Consider the following 19917-nt stretch of genomic DNA (forward strand, 5'->3'; position numbering starts at 1 on the left):
AGAGCATCTGGAGGTCCTGTCCCCAGCACTGACTGCTTGATTCATCCTTGATCAGCTCCCCATCTGATATTGTAGCTTATTAACTGAATAAACAGACTAGGAAAATGTGGATTTACCAAAACCATGCCTTTTTCCTTAATAAACTGCATGATAGAGGGATTTAAACACTTCTGGATTTGCCATGTAAACACTCTGGTTGGTTGTAGTAAATACTCCTAATATTCTCATTTTGACCAAACATCAGTTTGACCTTTTACACTTTGCGCTAGATGAAATACACCCTCATGACTGCGGTCATGACACTAAACTAGGCCTATGCCCAGGGATGTAATGATTATTTAAAAGCATTAAGAGGAGAGAAAGAAAGGCCCCAACCTTCCTAGGATGGTGTAAGAGCATTTCCTGAGTGGGCTACAGCTGGACTGAAGTTCCCTTAAGTGCTGGGTAAAAGTGAACACGACAGTCCTCTCCACTCCCTATCGCTATTGCTTACACCATGACACCCTTCTGGTCTCTTTGCCCAGACCCTTCCCCTCTGCATAGGCCAACTATTGCAGGATAATCCTATCAAGGACTCGTGCAGCTAGATACTCTTTTACATATGCTACAGTTATGTTAAAATCATCAGAAGGGTTTGCAAACAGTTTTTTACATTTGTGTACACAAAGTCCCATGGTGAACTTCTGCACTTACAAGTACAGATGTACAGAATTTACATACGGAGAGGCAATGGAAGGATGTATCCCCACGATCGCCCCCCTCCGTACATACCCAAAGTGATTCCCAGCACTTCAATGCTGTAAAAAGATAAAGCTCAGGACACACTGTCAGTAAAAAAAAAAAAATAAAGTTGTGTTATAAAAGTCATATTAATTGCAAAGCAGTGCCTTACTGATGGTGATCCACTTGTATGACATTTCATTCATGGCCTTAGGGAATTTTCAGAAACAATATATTTTAATGAGTTACTGTAATGGCTTATAATCAAGTCAGAAAGAGATGTTTCCTGTAAAAGGCTGCATTGACTTTGGGAGCTCATATATGTTTCAGGAAATATCAAATATCTGTTGCTCATGTAATGATTTTTCACAAACCTGGTACAAAGCTTTTCGTTGGTAACTGCTGTGTTAATGGAAAATGTAAATCCTGGCCCAGGAAACTTATTGTTGTTATATTTTGAATGACAAAGGGAAATAATTTTCATTCATATTCTTTATCATGTATGTGTAAAATCTTTCTTTTAAAATAAATAAAATTACAAGTTCTAAATGTCCAGAACAAGTTTCCCGAAAAGTGACAGTGCCCTCGGGCTAGGGCTGCTTGACTTAAGCACCATTTCTTCATTTTGTCATTGCTTATACTGGCTGGGCTCAATATGAAGGTCCTGAAAGAATGAATGTTGAGAACTTAATGAGGTTAATATACATTGATTTTTTTTGCAGTTATATGATTTCTTCAAGGTGAGCATATGTACTGCTGAGCCTTCAAATGATTTTAAGAAAAGACCAAGCGGGCAGGAAAAGATATGCAGAAGATCAACACAATGGCAATGTTAAGAAGGACCGAGGAGGAAAAGGAAATGAAATGACATCACCATCTACCTTACTGTGAGACATCCCAATAATCGTTTATGGAGACCTGGGGACATGTTCTTACAGCAGAGGCCTGTATAATAAAAAGATATTAAAGACAGATAAAAAAATAAAATAATAAATAAATAATAAATAGTTTGCATGTTCTGAAGCGCCCTTCGGATATAACCATGTCCCTCCAAATCCTCTGTAGGAACACTAATGGAAAAAGCCTCCTAGCTTAGGGAAAGTTAAATTACCCTGTAATCCAGTATGACTAACCTGCCATTTGTTCGTTCACTCATCTGAAATTTTGTTAGCCAAAGCTGAAGATGACCAGAGCGAGACATCTAATCAGTCTGTAAGGAAAAAAAGCACAGAATTTTGCATCATGGATGTATTTTTCTTTTTCTATAAGATGTCACCATTTGATGAAATGAAAACAAATATGTAAAAGTTCCTTCTTTTTTCCATTTTCATTATAAACATTTTGGGCAGATCAAATAACACTTGACACACACATTACAGACGGAAGCAAGGCAAGCACTGCAGTTATCTGTGTACAAAGTGGCTGGGAAGAGGAACTGCAGTCAGGATTCTTTCCTAACCTCTCAGGAAACCACTCTGCACTCTCAAGCATTTACCAGTGTTTCTGAATTGACTTCAATGAATCTGTTTTTATGGAAAACTACAGCAGCTTGGTATCAGAGTCTTGATTCCAAAATAATCCATGAGATGTAAGAAATGCAGCCCTCGGTGCTGGTGATTCAGAAGGTGGCACTGCAGTACCGATTCAGTTCTTCCCTGGGGTCCTAGGAGAAAGAGCAACCTCCACCACTGACTAGATTTATAAATTTTCTGAACCATAAACCAGTGTGCCTCATGTCTGCTGTGAAGATCAGTGGGGTATGGAAAATGTCAGAAAATGGATGGAAACTCAAGCTCCAGTGACTTCTTATCATTAAAAGCTATGCAATCACTGGTCTATTAATTAAGTGTAGAAGTGCAAGTCTCAACATCCCGGGTATGTTCCAGTTTGGATAATTAAAATCTGCATAGCTAAAACATCTCTCCTGCTTAAGTGGACATCATTTATTAGCCATATTTTTCCTGGGATCCTTTAACACACTTGCTTTCCAGGTTTCTAGCTCTGTTTGCATCAGTTTGTTTTGAATTTCTTGCCCCATGCATGTGTTAGCTTGAGTCTTTTTCCATGCTGAGTTAAATTTCATTATTTTCAGCTCAGATTTGAATGAGTTAGATTATGTTCATGCTGCTGAGCATTGCCAATCTTGTCAAACCATCTGTTTCAAAAATAAGAAAAGAAGTTGAATCCCTTAATGGGATGGAATAACTGTACTTTGGGAGTTTTCTTTATGGGTTATGTTTTTTGTTCACTTGTTGATAGTTCTATCCTTTATGACCCAGTAATTTAAATACTATTATGTTCTGTGCCATTATGCCTCCCTGAAAGTTTCATTTTGCCTAAGACTGCTGACACTCTATACAATTCAATTTATTTTGCATTTCCAAGCACAATGGTCTTTACAGGTTTTCTAAAAACTCAAGCAGAAATGGAGAACAGCATGTTTTATGAGACAATAACTCGGTGGCTCTTCTACAGATATTTAATGTCATTTAGATTTCTATCTTACCTCCTAAACCAATAAAGGAAAAATCATTTCAGTATTCCTCTTTAAAAATACCTGTGATTTTTTTTTTAACTGAACTCAGATTCTTTTGTGCATCAAATTGCTCCTGCCTTTGTTAAATTAAATCTGGGGGATTTGCGAAGAGTCAGTGAGAGTGTGCTCATCTACCCCCACAGCAAACAAACGGAAAGCACACTGAAAAGGGCCCAAGTGAAAAACAAGGGGCACAGGAGCCTGACTGAACTGTGGTTATGGAAGTAAGTAAGAATAGTTTCTCCTGTGTGCATATCTGAGATTAAACTTGTTACATATTGATTACACTCCATCTTCTGGCTCATCTCAGCAAACTGTCCTTAAAGGCGGGCGTGTAGCTCTGCAACAACTAGCCATGATCCGAAAAGTATTCGCTAAGGCAACGAGTGTGTGTAACACACGAAAAAGCTATACTTTCTACTAATAGAGTCCTATGTATGCATGAAAGTGATTTTATTTTAAAAATTCGTTCATGCATTACAATATTTTCTAATGATTGTTTTGTAGCAGGACCTGGTTTCTCCAAAGGATGGTATTTTCCATAGCTGAGGGGGAACAAGGGAGAGAGCTGAGCAGACAGACTCTTTCATGGCATGGTCCTTTGAGCAAAAGGGACGCCAAGAAATTTTCAAATCCCCCCCCCCCCCCCAAACCAACCAACCAACCAACCAACAAAAAAACAACCGAACAAACAAACAAACAAACAAAAAACACTTAGTTTTACTCAGAGATTGAGGAACAATACAGCAGTAGCAAAGGAATCAAGTAGAGCTGAAAATTTCAAAAGTTGCGTGAAGAGTGAAGAGTTCATGTAACAGCTGTTGACAATGATTTTTCTATTTCAAGCCCAGTTGCAGGCTGCTATTGCGAGGGATCATCATAGGTCTCACAGTCCTCGCTTTCTACTAACTAGGGTTATTACAGAATTATAAAATCATAGAATGGCTTGGGTTGGAAGTAACCTTAAATCGCATCTGGTTCGCAACCCCCTGCCATGGGCAGGGACACCTCCCACCAGACCAGGTTGCCCAGGACCTCATCCAACCTGGCCTTGAGCACCTCCAGGGATGGGGCATCCACAGCTTCTCTGGGCAGCCTGTGCCAGTGCCTCACCACCCTCTGAGTGAAGAATTTCCTCCTAACCTCTAATATAAATCTCCCCTCTTTTAGTTTAAAGCCATTACCCTTTGTCCTGTCATTATTTGACTGAGCATACTACTTCCCCAAGCAGCCTGTTCCAGTGCTTCACAACCCTTTCAGCTGAAGAAATTTTTCCAAAGATCCAGCATAAACCTCCCCTGGCACAACTTAAGGCCATTTCCTCTTGTCCTATTGCTTGTTGCTTGGGAGAAGAGACCATCCCCCACCCCAGTGAGAGAGTGATAATGAATGGCCACCCGAGCACACTGCTGGCTCATAATCAGGTGGCTACTGAACAATACCCCCAGGCCCTTTTCCAAAGGACAGCTTTCCATCCTGTAGCATTGCATGGGGTTATTGTGCCCCAAATGCAATACCTGGCACTTAGCCTTGCTGAACCTCACACAGTTGGCCTCAGTCCATCAATCCATCCTATCCAGACCCCTCTGTAGAGCCTTCCTCCCTCTGAGAATGCTGAGGGAAACAGTGTCAAAAGCTTTACTAAAGTCTAGGTAGTAACATCCAAAGCCTTTCCCTCATCCACTAAGGTATCACCTTGCCATAGAAGGAGATTGAGATAGTTAAGCAGGCCCTGTCTTTCATAAACCCATGCTGACTTGACAGGCTCCTAGAAGAAAAGACACTAAACAGTTCTTGCTTCTATTCAATGTCTTTGCTTTATCAAACAAAACAAAAATTATAGTTAGAGTTATAGACATGGATGCATCTTTAAAAAGTCAAGCCAACTTACAGAAGTAAAAATAGCAAGCTCTTATTCTATCATCTTCCTTCGCAAACCATTGTTCTTGTATTTGCTTCAAAGGATAATGTGGAAAAAACAGAATCAAAAAATAATCATGTCTATTAGGAAGGATTAAGCTACTGCTTCAATTCAATAAACAGTTTTTCAGATCAAATTTTTAATAAAACACGCATTCCTCCTTCAGCTAATCCCATCTTCTAAGCCCTGAAATTCTCTTTTTTTCATAGGAAAACTTCATGTTTCTGTGGGGGAGCTTTGCTTGCATAAGGACCACACATGTTCAAGTTACTTTTAATTTTTTATGTCCTCTTTATGATTAATTATTTATATGCACTTTTTAGAAACTTTCAAGTTGGAGAGTACTAATTTGATGAATCTTTTCTTCTCTAGATCCTGTTGATAGTGTGTTGTTATGCAGCTTGATACAATGTTTAATGAAGCTACATTTTTTTCATTCTAATTAGCCACCATATTTTTTAATTGCCTACAAAATAAAAAAGATAAAATGACTTATTTTTTAGACAATGACCAAAAGTTCAGTATGTATATTCTAAACTGCTCCTTGCCTTTAAAGCATATATCAGCTTGTGGCCTTTTTATTATATTATCCGCACAAGACTTTAATGTGATGGATAACACACAAATTACTTCGAATTTCTGCAGTGTCATATGTTTTGGTAACAGAATAAAATTCTGATTATACCATAAATTTCATGCTAACTGAAAGCATGCATTTACATCTTCCCCGTGGCAGCCTCTGAGAGAGAATACTCTTTTACTCTTTTCCTTAAATGAAAATCACCACAGAACTCAGTACTCTCAAAAATCATTTGCTGGTGGGAATTTCTCAGAAAAATAATGTTATTATGAGGAACTAGTCAGCTTGCAGATTGATTAGTTTAAACATCAGGTCCTCAAAGGTTCTGAATGCAAGTTTCTTAATGAAAGAAATCAATCATACATGAATCATTTTTCTGCTAAATCTGAAAATTTTGGATCATTTATAGATATTGCTTCATCACTGTTTTTTCTTTAAAAACTTTGTCCAAGTTGGCTAACAAATTTGAAAGTGTGTTATTTATGATTGTAAGTGTCTGAACTGTCATGGACCCCCATTTTTTTACTGTTTAGCTAGCAATAGACTTTAAGGGCTCTCTAACAAAGTCTCCTATTTGTTGATAGGAGTTCTAACTCCTTTAATGCCTGGTGAGGAAAAGAACAGCCCAAAACAAGGCTCGAGTTTTATACTAAAACAGTGAAACTTATGGCAAGATAAATTAAATAAGTTGCTGCACAGCCTATTAAAAAATCATTTAAAAATAAAGTGGCCTAATATCAAATTAATTTATCAGAATGACTTTATATTGTATTGGGATTAGTGGCAAGGTTGTTTTGGTAGTGGGGGGCTGCAGGGTTGGCCTCTGTGAGAAGAATTCAGAAACTGCCCCATGTTAGATAAGGGCCAGTTTCAGCTGGCTCCAAAGGGACCTGCTGCTGTCCTTATCTCAACCCTTGAGCCCTTTCCATTGTATTTTCTCCCCCTTTTCCTTTGAGGAGGAGGAATGAGAAAGCAGTTGTGGTGGAGCTGAGCTGCCCAGCTGAGTAAAATCACCTAAATGCAAAAAATACAGTTCCAATTAAGGCTGCTACCCAAGTTACCTTTTGATGTTAGCAGATGAAATTTAAGAGATTTGTACCCCTGCTACATCTGTGTTCTTCTTAAAACACCTATGTGTGGGTACTTGCCTTCAAGTGGGCGTCTGATCTCTCAGTACAGGAACCTACCCAGTTGCCCAAGCCCGGGTTGAGGTAAGATGGCCTGGAGTACCTGGAGGACTGGCTAGAGTATCAGTGGGGTGATGGGGAGGAGGGAGGAGAGGAACTCTGCAAACATCACCTTGCAGAAAGCAATCCCATCGAGAGGTGGTGCTGTACGTTCAGTTTAGACTGAAATTTTGTTTTATTTGATGCTCAGCGCTGCTTAGGAAAGGGGTGGGAAGCAAGTGCTATCCAAGTACAACACAGTTGTTAGAATCAACAAAGTGACTTCTTTACAAGAGCATTACAGTACTTTGTGCCATACTGTTGCTCAAAATACTCTTTGGCAAAATGCATATCTACTCTACACAGAGATTTGTGCAGTATAAAGTAGACATCAACTGACTTTAACTTGTACATTATATCATTTGTGGTGAGATGACTGATCTCCTCTCCATGGAGTCTCCTTTATTACAAAATAACCTAGCTGCCCCTTCCTCCTCACCCGTGGCCTTACTCCAGCGGGGGCCCTGCCCCGGGCTGCAGCCCTTCAGGAACACCCTGCTCCGGCGGGGGCTCCCCACGGCCGCAGCTCCCTCAGGAAATGTCCCCCTGCTGCGGCGTGGGCCCTCCCCGGGCTGCAGGGTGGAGATCTGCTCCAGCGGGGGCTCTGCAGGGCTGCCGGGGAATCCCTGCTGCCTGTGGGCCTGGAGCCCCTCCTGCCCTCCTCCCCCTGGGGCCTGGGCCCTCTGCTGCTTCTCCCTCGCCCTGGGCCTCCTCCTCGGCCTGTGCCCGCTCTGCCCTTTCCAAAATCTGTTTTCCCCGAGGTGCTGCCAGCTTGGTGCTGGGCTCAGCTGGGCCCTGCCATGGGGCCATTGGAGCCACCACAGAGGCCCTGCAGCCCCCAACCAGCACCTGGGCATGGTCACACAGTGCAGTACTGTATGTACTTCTCCCACCTTCCCTGCACAAATGCAAATATGCTCTTAATTATTCAGGTTGTTCGACACTCAGGACAAATCCTAGGAGTCTGAGAAACTTGAACTCCCATTGCTGCCCCTAGCGGGAGGCATTACTAAATATAGAACTTGCCAAGTAGAAACTAATGAATAAGATGGTTTCTTCACCCCCCTTCATCTTAATCAGATATTGAGAATCAAGATTGACTTCCCAACATGTATGAAATTAGACAGAAAAGACTGCAAATCATCTACAAAAAGAAGCTGACTTAACACATACTTGATTTAGTATCGTATGAATTATTTTCAGATGAGACTAACCTCCTAAAGAACATGTGTGTAACATTTTTCTTCTGTGCCTGCTTTAAGATTAGAGTCTACTTTGCACATTTATAGATGTGACTATGATTTCTTTGGTACGCTACTTCAAAAAGTATTTTAATTGGTTTATGGAAGTATTCCATTAAAGGCAAGTGAAACAGAATGCATTGCAGTGTCTAATTTGTGCTATGAAATATGTTTTCTGTACCTTGTAATGTGCTTGTTTCACAATATGTGCTGTTTCTGGAAAAAAATAGTTGTTTTGCAATATTAATCCAGTTTGAGCTGCCAGAATTAATATGCAAATTCTCCTAGGCATCAAGATAAATGCTCAGAACCCAGTTCTAAGAAGCAAAATTCCTTCATTTGTGTAGCAGGCTGACCTTGGCTGGCTGAAAACACTCACCTAGCTGCTCTCTGCCTCCCCTGTCCTGCTGAGGGGGGCTGAATCCAGTCAGCAAAAGGAACACCACAATTCAGAAAAACAGAATTCAACCAAAGGAAGGAGGGGTGGACCTCAAAGAACTAACATTTTATGTAAAATATGAAACTATAAATAATTTAATGTAAAATTATACTGTGGTGAAAAGCAGACTAAGTGCTGTGATTGTAGACAACTCATGGCAGTTTATTCATGTATTAAAGCTGACAAGTAGATTTTTAGAAATAGAATTTCACATAAGAAGATAAGTTACTCACTGACTGTCATGAATAAAAACTTGACATGAGACATAGGTGTAATCTTTAGTCTCAAACTGCAAAGAAAGAAGAAAAATCTCATGCTTGTTCTTATTGTTTAAACCTTAAAATAGTTAAGCTGCTCTCATGTTCTGGGAGAAGCAGGAAGAGAAGCAGGACAGATTAATAGGTTTTGAGTGTTTGGCTTTGCTGATATGCCATAAGAGACCAGGTTAGTAGGTAGGAGGATGTCCAGTTTGTAATATCATCAGAAGACCTTGCTCCAGTAAAAGTGCTTTTCATCAGTGGAAATGAGTGTACTTTATAGGGGATGTAATGTTTATTGATGCCATTTTAAAGATGGGGAATAGAACAGAAGATGTAGTGTCTTGCCCCTAACCACATGGGGCAGTCATACTCCTGAGTCCCTGCTCATGAAGAATGCATTTATGGAAATAATAGTTTAAACAAGCTATATTTTTCAGATAAATTTGCTAGAAACTGTTCTGATATGGACTTTGTTTTCTGCAGACACATTTATTAATCATAAAAATATTTTTGCAATCTGATTATGTATGGTGTGTTGTAAGGTAACATAGGAATTAGGCATCAGCGTCTCGACATATCCCTAGAGTGTTTGAGTTATATTTATAACTGAATTACATTCTGAATTTTAGTAATGGCAAGGGATGTTTTGTATGAATTGAACCATATTGTTATTCTAGTGAGATACTGTCTCACTAAAAGAAGAACAGAACTGAGTCAGCCCTACCAAAAGCAGGATCTATGTCAGGGAGAGGGATAATGTTATCCCTTAATCATTTTTGAATCTTTAGTTTTCTTTCACGTGGGCAAAACACAGGGGATTTCAGTCTGTGAAATGCAAATATTCAAAGACCAGTAACTCCTTCCTGCTTTTTGTCTCCGAGTTCTAAATGTGCCTTATAGCTTGCAGACATGGTCTCCTGTCCATCTCTTCCTGCACTTCTCTTACTCCTATCAAATGGGAGTCTCTGAATGGTGGAAGAAGTACCGTAGCCCTGGAGACTGCTGATGGAGATAAAGAAAGGCTTTAACAGGAACAGTACAAATGGGTAATAAGAGAGTGGTACTAATGTTTCCTTCACCCTTTATGTTCTTCTTACTCCAGCTTTCTCTTACTTGTGTCAGCTCCTGAGACAGAAGTTAGCAGAATATGGGGATCTTCCAGGAAAGGTGACGGAACAGGTCATCTTGAATGCAATCACACAGCATATGTGGGACAAACGGGGGATCAGGCCCAGTCAGCATGGGTTCAGGAAAGACAAGTCCTGCCCAACCAACCTCATCTCCTTCTATGACTGGGTGACACGGCTGGTGGATGAGGGAAAGCCTGTTGATGTAGTCTACCTAGACTTCAGCAAGACCTTTGACACAGTCTCCCATAGCATTCTCCTGGAGAAACTGGAAGCCCATAGTTTGGACAGGTACACCCTTTGCTGAGTTAAAAACTGGCTGGATGGTGAGGCCTAGAGAGTGGTGGTGAATGGGGTGAAATCCAGCTGGTGACCGGTCACCAGTGGTGTTCTCCAGGGGTCTGTATTGGGGTCCATCCTCTTTGATATCTTTATTGATGATTTGGGTGAGGGAATTGAGTGCACCCTCAGTAAGTTTGCAGACAACACTAAGTTGGGGGGAAGTATCAATCTTCCGGAGGGTAGGAGGGTCATGCAGAGGGACCTGGACAGGATGGGTCGATGGGCAGAGGCCAATGGGATGAGGTTCAACATGGCTAAGTGCCGGGTCCTGCACTTTGGCCACAACAACATGAGCCACCTGTGTGCCCAGGTGGCCAAGAAGGCCAAGGACATCCTGGCTTGTATCAGGAATAGTGCAGCCAGCAGGACCAGGGAGGTGATCGTCCCCCTGTACTCAGCTCTGGTGAGGCTGCACCTCGAGTGCTGTGTTCAGCTTTGGGCCCCTCACTACCAGAAGGACATTGAGGCCCTGGAGCGTGTCCAGAGAAGGGCTACGAAGCTGGTGAAGGGCCTGGAGCACAAGTCCTGTGAGGAGCGGCTGAGGGAACTGGGGTTGTTTAGTCTGGAGAAGAGGAGGCTCAGGGGAGACCTTAGTGCTCTCTACAACCACCTGAAAGGAAGGTGTGGGGAGCTGGGGGTTGGCCTCTTCTCACAGGTAACCAGTGATAGGACTAGAGGGAATGGCCTCAAGTTGCACCAGGGGAAGTTTAGGTTGGAAATTAGGAGACATTTCTTCTCAGAAAGAGCAGTCAGGCATTGGGACGGGTTGCCCAGGGAGGTGGTGGAGTCACCGTCCCTGGGGGTGTTCAAGGAAAGGTTGGACATGGTGCTTAGGGACATGGTTTAGTGGGTGACATTGGTGTTAGGGTGATGGTTGGACCAGATGACCTTGGAGGTCTTTTCCAACCTGAATGATTCTATGATTCTATGAAAACCTAATGAAACATTGAAATGTGAGTTAGTCTCATGAATGATGAATTGTGAACCACTCATCATTTGTATTTGAATGTCCCGTTCACTTCAGCAAATAATAACAATGGGTCCGTAACTATGTATTTTGTAAACATACAATTCTATAATATAGTTACAGCATTTGTTAGCACATCCTTCATTGTGCTGAAACAGCTTGTACCTCAATGGGACTTCATATGTTAGGGGAAAAGCTGTGTAATAGGTGGTCTTTCTGAGCTGTTCACTTTGAATTCAAAGTCCCAGTATAGCAGCCTCAATGACATCAGTTCCTGGTCTCAGTTCTGTCCTTACCAGACTGATTGCCACATAGGAAATCAACTCTCACATCAACTAAACAATGTGACTGTTCAGGTCAGATTTTCATTTCCTATGGCAGTCTCCCAGTTTGTTAGGTGCCTGAGCAAGGCATGGGACAGCAATGTAAGCAAGTTAACTTTCCAGGGAGCCAGCCACCTCAGCCAGGGACATAGCTGGGAGGAGGTGCACAGGCTGAGATGACTGAGAGAGCAGCACTGAGAGATCACAACTAGTCCTGAAGTCCTTCTCCAACTCTTACTTTGTCTCCTTGTCTGTTATTTTGTCCCTGCCATAGCTTCACCTGGCTACAATCCTTGTCTATTCTTTGTGGCTTACCTCTCTTGTGTGAGCAAACTGCAGAAAGGTAAAGAAATAATGTAAAAAGCACTGAGTAGGATGTGTTTATTTACTGGTATCATGGTCATATATTCTCAGAATTAAAGAAAGCAAGTTTTTAAACTTTTCTGATCAGAAACGTTATCTGTAGAAGAGCATTTCAAAGACATGAAGTGTTCTGAGCAAATATTCTTCAAACTCAAGTCAGACATGCAATCACATAAACCCATTCCTAATGAATGCTATGAGAGAATAAAAGCAATCTCATATGAAGGAACCATGAAAACCAATCATTTCCACCTGCTTTGGAGAGCCATTTTGGAACTCCCTGACACAAGCCTGAGAGGCTGAAGATAAGCTACAGATGGAGTCCTTCAGTTGCTCAGCCTCCTTTGAGAAAATGACTGGTAAAATTAAGGATGAAGTTAAGATAATTGTAAATCAAACAACTGTTTCCTTCTCTCAGTTTTAACTTGCTTCAGATGCAGGTTATTGCCTCTCATTATTCTGACTTGTAAGCAAAGTTGCTTCATGTCACTACACAAGAGTTCCTGGAAAAAATAAAAAAAATAAAAATGTTCCTTCATTTACTTTTATTCTTCTTTGTGCTTTAAGAAGTTTTGCCCTATGCAAGGGAGAAAGAAGATAATTTGTTGCAAGTCGAGTGGAAAGGTATAATTTTATGGACCACTTCTCTCTGGAATGGGACTGATGAGGCTGGCAGTAGTGTCTCTCTTGTCCTGGTACAGCACCATAGCTGCGAGGGAAGAGAGGATTATACAAGCCCGTTCCTCTAAAAAGGTCAAATGGGACAAAGTCTTTCCTTCAGGATGGTTTTGATTATGTGACAGCAATGCTTTCTACATACTCTTCGAAAGAGTGTATAGAGAATACAAGAAATATTGAAATATCTTCTGAACCAATAATAAGTGGATGCAACATGAAAGTTACTGAGTAATCACATCAGAAGTTTGTAATCAGTGGCAAAAATCTGCCTAAAGGTAGTCAGAGTAGATGCAGGTCAAGGTAATCTTTTGTATTTTATGCCGTACTGAAAAACATTTTACATACTTTGCTTTTAATTTTGCAATTAAACATTTTACTTTTAATATAACAAAAATTTATTTCATACTGTTGCCTTTTACCTAATGATCAGGTACTCAAGTACCAGTTGTAAATTGAGGGTTGTTCTCTCTGCAGTTTTTGTAAACAGATGGAGAGCGACACTAAGGCTGTAGAAGGATGACGTCTAAGACCACAGCCTGCTGGTGTGGGATCTGAGTATGTTTAGACTTCCCGACAGACATCAGATCAGGTATTTTTGAACACCATCCAAAATGAGTCCCTGCATTAGGAGATAATGGCATTGCCAGTGTAAATTATACCAAAGATGGCTTAAACTGTAAATGCTTTGATAATAACTCTGGTGGTTATCCAGATGAACTGTGAGGAGTGCTGACCAACTACTTGATTCTGCTCATGTAGAGGCTAAACCTTGACTGATTTATAAGCAACTCTATCTATAATTGGAAGACTTCTGAAGGTGGTCATAAAACAACTGAAAGAGATCCGAATTACATCACAGTACAGCATTTTTTGTTCTACCCTTGAGTTTCCAATACACATGTTGATAGTAGTGATTTGTTTTAAATGACTGATTCATTTTTTCTTATTATTTTTTTCATACTTTAATCAATGCAAATTTTAGTATTAGCAAATTTCTCCTTTTACATTAGAATATAAATAACAAGATCTATTGAGCATAACATGAAAGGCCAGATGGGTGCAAGACAGAACTTCTATTCTGCCAAGCCTTATTCTTCGTGAAATCAGATTTTCTGTTTTGAAAAACCATCAGGAGACAGTGCTGTCATCTGTGATTAATCGTATTAATGCAAAATATCATGGAATTATTTTCCAACAGCAGAGTGAATGTCATCACAGCTTCTGAAGAAGCTATACTGATAAACAGGAAAGAGAAGGAGAGAGTGAGGAAAGGAGGTGAACCTGAAAGTTCTCTCTGCAGACAAGATTTGATTAATATTTATTTGTACAAGGAAAATAAATAAAAAATCAGATGATGTCACTTTGACTTTATTATGGAAAATCACCAGGGAGTGACATGGCAAATATATTTGTATATTGATGCCACCAAGGCATTTTAAACAGGCCTTCCCATGATGCTATCAAAGATTTTAATAAGGTCCTGATGAAGAACCTTTAGCTCCCAGATGACCTGCATTTTTCTACACAGACGCTTTTGCCACATTGTATGTTTGCTATTAAAGTTCATTTTGTCTTGGAACCACACATTTTAATGACACATAAAAAAAGCATTGTGCACCTGTAGTATAAATACAGCACTCTGTAAAAGATTTCCCCATTAGGTATCATTTTGTCAGCCAATTCTATCAAATTACCTGAACAATAAAACCATTGTAGTGGGAGGAAATAGATGACTGCTATTAGAATAACCCAGTTATGCTTCCATAAATTAAACGTAAGAAAAGTACATGATATTGCAATAGTTACAACAGCATATACTGCTTCCAGGACTCCCCTGAGATAAAAGAATAGATTTTCACTTACTTGTTTCCTTACCTCTGAGGATTCAAAACATTACATATAAAGTCTATATTTACGAAATAAATAAGTAAGTAAATAAATAAGTCTGCATTCCTCCTTGCATTGCAGGAACTTGTGAATGAAATCCTTGTTCTGCTGAAAGAAGATTTCAGGAGGACTGTGATTTTTTCCTATTTCCAGTCTTATGCTATGGAAGGGAACAGCATCTCCAACTGTACAATATGAAGGATCACAAAATTAAATCCAGTTATTGCTGCAAGAGTCAGGAACTAGATTTGAGGATCAGGCAGAGAAATTATTTTCATCACTGACTGCTGTGAGAACGGAGTCACATTATTATTTTAAATCAGCTCCTGCTAACTAGAATCTATTTATTTATTTTTTATTTTTATTTTTGAATTCTTCAATACCATGAAGATTTGGATATAGAAGATTAAAAACACATGCAATATCTCTTGCTTCAGAAACTCTGAAGTGGAAACCATATTCTTTTTTCAAAATAAAGTATTTATTCCTCAGAAAAATGTTGCCATTGCTGAAATGAAAGTAATTTTCTTCTGTAGGCTATTTCAAAAAAAAAAAAAAAAAGAAAGAAAGCAAATCTATCTTTCATGCTTTCTGTAGAAAGACAATCACAAGGCCAACAGAAAATAGAAGCAATTGGAATATATAAGCAATTTAGAGATGCTTGCTTAATCTCAGTAATTACCTATACAGAAAAGACAGCACTGGTTGAAGAGGGTTATAGATGCTTTTGCATTTAAAACTGTAAAGACTTTTCTCAGATGTGCTAAACAGGTTATAAATGCTGCATCTGTATGTCTGTCAAAATTATACCAAGATAAAGGACAGAATATGGTCAAGTAACTGATAATATTTTCTACGCAGCAGTTGTAGTGGATGAAAAACTCTGAGATACATTTTTCTCATTCACATGTATGCAATCTTGCTTACTGCAGTAAACTCCCAAAAGGCAACGTGATGTCAAAAATTGACCCTGTCAGTTATTTTCTGAATATCATTTCTTAAAGTGATTTTAAGTCAGTAATGTCAAAAAAGCGGCATTTTAACACTGTGTTCTGTCACATTTTCTTTTACATTTTCTGTTTTTATTTTTTAGTCAGATTGCATACTATTCTCTTCACTCTCTCTCTGGGCATCCAGATTAGCTTGGAGAAGTCAGAAGAATCTGAGATTCCACCAGCTCCCACTGAGCAGGGTCAAGATTCAGAAGATGACGAACCATGCAGTAGGACAAGAGGCTTGGTTGCACCAGTCCTAGATCACTTTGGGCAAAAATAATGAACTCCAGAGACTAAAGAAAAATGATATGAATGACAGATAGCGTCAGGCTGGTTTACAAACAGCAGTCACCTAGCTTTGGAAATGCTGGTCTTATTGGCTGCCACCTCTTTGATCAGTTTTGGCTCTAAGGAATTTTACGTATTCAGTGTGACACCTCGTGTGAATACTTCTCAGTGAAGGACATATGGTTTACAGAACTGGGTAGTAAGCGCACAGGACCAGCTGGCACATTTTAGAGCAAATCTGAAACTAGTTGATAATCACAGATGCGATGTGAGGGTATGACCCCTTCCCAGGCTGCTGCCTCCAACACAAACTAGATAAAGCAACATCTTTATCACAATTTTGTATTTGTGAACTTGACATATTGACATAACTAAATGTACACACACACACACACACACACAAAAAAAAAAAAAAGCAAAGCACATGGAAAGGGAAAGGGAAAGGGAAAGGGAAAGGGAAAGGGAAAGGGAAAGGGAAAGGGAAAGGGAAAAAAATAAGGATGCTAAAGTAGGAAAACTCTCTTTAGTGTATATCTGGTGACGGTGGGTGTTATTCCGCTTTTCAGCCACAGGGCATAATTGAGCTTGGTGGCAGTGACAATGTGGGTTGCAAATGGTAAGAGGGAAGCTGGTGGGAGATGACTGAAGAAAAGCATGAGATTATACATGCAAGGGGATGGGAAGACCCCTGTCTGTGAGGCAAGCAGATGAATTTGGGTGGACTTTTGATGAGGGATACTGTGAGATGTCAGCATGGTTCCGGAGACTCTTAGACTCTTAGATACAGAAGGGCAGGGGTCTAGGTCTTCACTTTCTCTTCTCCTCTCCCATGATCTCCTGTGCTTAGTCCCCTCTTGCTCAGTTCCCATGGACTGTGGGATTCCCATGTGTTCCATAATCAACAGACCCTACTTTTCCCTTAGCAACTACTTACATTTATTCACTTTTTTTTTCAGTAAAGAAGCAACAACGTCTACTTTCCACACATGTTGCTGCAGAGGGAGTTAAGAAAGAAAAAATAGACTTTAGTACTAGGAGACAGAAAGGGAGTGGGAAACCACAGGAGATCTTGGGAGTGAGCAGACAGATACTGGCAGCAACTACTTCCAAATGAGAACACTTCATACAGCAGTAGCAAGGACTGTCTAGACAAATACTCTGGAAAAGTCAAGATTTCTGCATCTCAAACTGTATATCCCAAACCCTAATCATTCCTCAGTTCAAATCAGATAGTGTCTTATCTACTCATCTCAAAAAGGTGCTATGTAAAGCCAGTTAACACATTACATTTCATGAAGAACAAAGACAAGTATCGACAAGCGCTACGACAAAAGTCCGCATGGAAATGACGTTTTAAAAGCAAAATCTAAGGAGTAATAAATGCTTCATTGGCACATACACTGAACAGTGATGAGCAAACAAATTGAAGAATAGTTTGGTAAACAGTAGTTGTTATGTACCTAAAACGTGGCAGAAGTCCAAGTGGAAGCAATAGCATGTGGTCAAGTACCTGCGCTGTAAAACTCAGCACCTGAATCTGCGGGAGCAAAATAAGTAGGCTCATGCCACCTCCTGGCATTTCTTAAATAGAGATCAGTGGTTTATTTATTATTTCCCGCATCATAAATTTGCAGAAAAATGGGTTTTCTTCTTCCAGTCATTACATACTTGACATATATGTCTGGAAGAAATGAAAAGAAAAAAAGAAAAAAAGCTGGGACTATATTGATATTTTCTAAATGAAATCTACTAATGGTTTGATGTTTTTTTTCGGTAGCATATTTCAAAATTGACCTAAAAAGATAGGAAGGGTTAAAATGCTGTAAATAATCTGAACAAAATTAGTGGACTTAACTGAAGTCAGAAGTGCAGGAATACATTTTTTAAAAAGAAATAAATTATTTGAGTTCATCCAAGTCATTTCTTAGATAGCTCTATTCCCGGTATTTCCAGTTAACCAGTACTTCTTAAAAAAAAAAATAAAAAAAAAAATAAAAAATAAAAAACCAGCTAACAGCAGAGGTTTGATGGGATTCCTGGGTCTTAAAGTCTACTCCTGGCACAGGGGAAGAGGATGGCTCTTGGCATTTCAGCCCAGCTCCTGTCTCCTAATGCCACCCTGGTTTCCACCAAACCACCTACTCCTTCTCATGGTCCCATTCTCCTCCTTACATCCATTCTTCAGACTTTTATCCCAGCCCAGGTCTTCCTGCCAAAGTAATGGCAAGCCTATTCTTCAGCCTACTGTCCCTGTCTTCCCATTTCTGAGTCTTGTGCTTCCCCTGGCTCTGCTTAGCCAGCTCTTGCAGGTCCTCCATTTTCTGATTTCTTGTTCAGTCTCTTTTTCATGAACACCATCAATTCCCTCCAGTCCTCTCATGACTATTATCCCTGCCCACATTAGTTCCCATTCCCTCCTCTTACTTTTATGAAAAATAGTATCTTTTTAGAAAATTATGTCCTTCAGTTCTTTGACCTCTTCTATTTTATGTACTGGTTTCTTGCCTTTTTTTTTTTTTTTTTTTAAGAAAACCTAGATTTTTGTTATAAGTGAACATTATGTGTTTTAACTTTGCAGAAGATTTTACAGGCATAGATTAACAGTCATTCTTTTAAAGTAATACTATTCCTTTGACAGGCTACAGAAAACTGAGAAATGTTTTGAGATAGTAAGGGATAAATCTCCTATTTAGTTTTGATACTAAATCTTAAAATAATTAACATTTTACTTCCCTATCATTCTTGTCTTTCCTATTACAAAGTGACAGCTCTTTATATTGCAATTTTATGACCATTTTCCCTAAACATACTCCCGCCTATCTTTTTTTAACTTGTTTGGAAGTACTTCTCACATCCTAGAACAGCATGCCAGCTGGCATTAAGTCAGCAGAACTCCATTCATCAAGCTGAGAATCTGATCCACTGTAATATGAAATTAAGTCTTTTATTATTTTTTTCTTTCTTTCTTTCTTTTCTTCCAACAAAGGCTCTCACCCAGAGGCCTTTTAGAAACTTATTTGGTTATTTCAGTGGATGTGACATGTCTGACAGGGAAATCTTTCTCTGAAAGGCATTAACAGGAAAAGCATAAATAAAATTGTTCTGCGATCAGTAGAACGAGTGAAACCTGATTTCCCACAGGTGGAGTGTCTCCACTGCTGTAGTCCCTTATTTTCATCATAATGCATCCCCTCATACTTTTGGAAGTCCCCACCACATTTGCTCATGACCAGTTGAGAAGACGTCAGCACGTGTCAGGCTCAGCTCAAGCTGGCTTACACACACAGCACATCTGACCAGGGTAGGGCCAAGCAACAAAAAAAAACCCTCTCTCAGTGAGCTTACTAATTCAGTTTACTTTTCTCTAACTATTTAAAGATAGTTATGAAATCTCCAGAATCATTTTTACTGTGAGACCTCTACTTGTGGCACTTATGGCTGACGTTGGGCTGATCGTTCCCATGTTATTAGGGACTGACAGTGTGATTGTGTAAGACTCAGAAACCAAAGAAAAAGAAACAAAAATAAATTGCATGGAATATAACGTGCATTGCTTGTTATCAGTACTTTAAATGAAACAGAATAAATGTTCTTTGCAGTGAGACTGGAGCACATTCGTTCTTTTCTATAGGGTTTTAATCAATTCTCCAAAATCCAGTTGAGACTGGAAATGGAGAAGAATAATTAGATTCTATTTTGGGATGTTATGGTAATGAAAAATCTTGACATTAGTCTCCTGTTACACAGCAGAGGGAAGAGAAGTCTTCAAGTGAAGATGTACAGAATATGCCGAGGTACATCAGCTCTGAGGAATGGAATGGGAACTTGACTAATATTTAATGTCACTTGGAGTAAGAAGAACTGCAGTGTGATCAATTGGGAGCCACACATCTAGCTAGCTCTCTTTACAGGTAACACTTCAGGAACTCAGAGTTTCACATATAATATTTAATACATTGCATTGCCACCTACTCTGTATTGGAAAAGGTTCCGTACTTCATTCTCCTTCTGCCACCAGTCAGAC

General features: G+C 39.7%; 1 long non-coding RNA gene across 1 annotated transcript; it reads left to right on the forward strand.

Moving 5' to 3' along the window:
- The first annotated feature begins 6047 nt into the window (after positions 1–6047).
- On the forward strand, positions 6048–17862 carry LOC136789802 (uncharacterized). Its single transcript, XR_010828818.1, has 3 exons — positions 6048–6968; positions 13198–13312; positions 14692–17862. It is a non-coding gene; the product is annotated as an uncharacterized lncRNA (long non-coding RNA).
- The last annotated feature ends 2055 nt before the right edge of the window (positions 17863–19917 follow it).

This window comes from Anser cygnoides, chromosome 2, assembly GCF_040182565.1.
Source record: "Anser cygnoides isolate HZ-2024a breed goose chromosome 2, Taihu_goose_T2T_genome, whole genome shotgun sequence".
Classification (NCBI taxonomy): domain Eukaryota; kingdom Metazoa; phylum Chordata; class Aves; order Anseriformes; family Anatidae; genus Anser; species Anser cygnoides.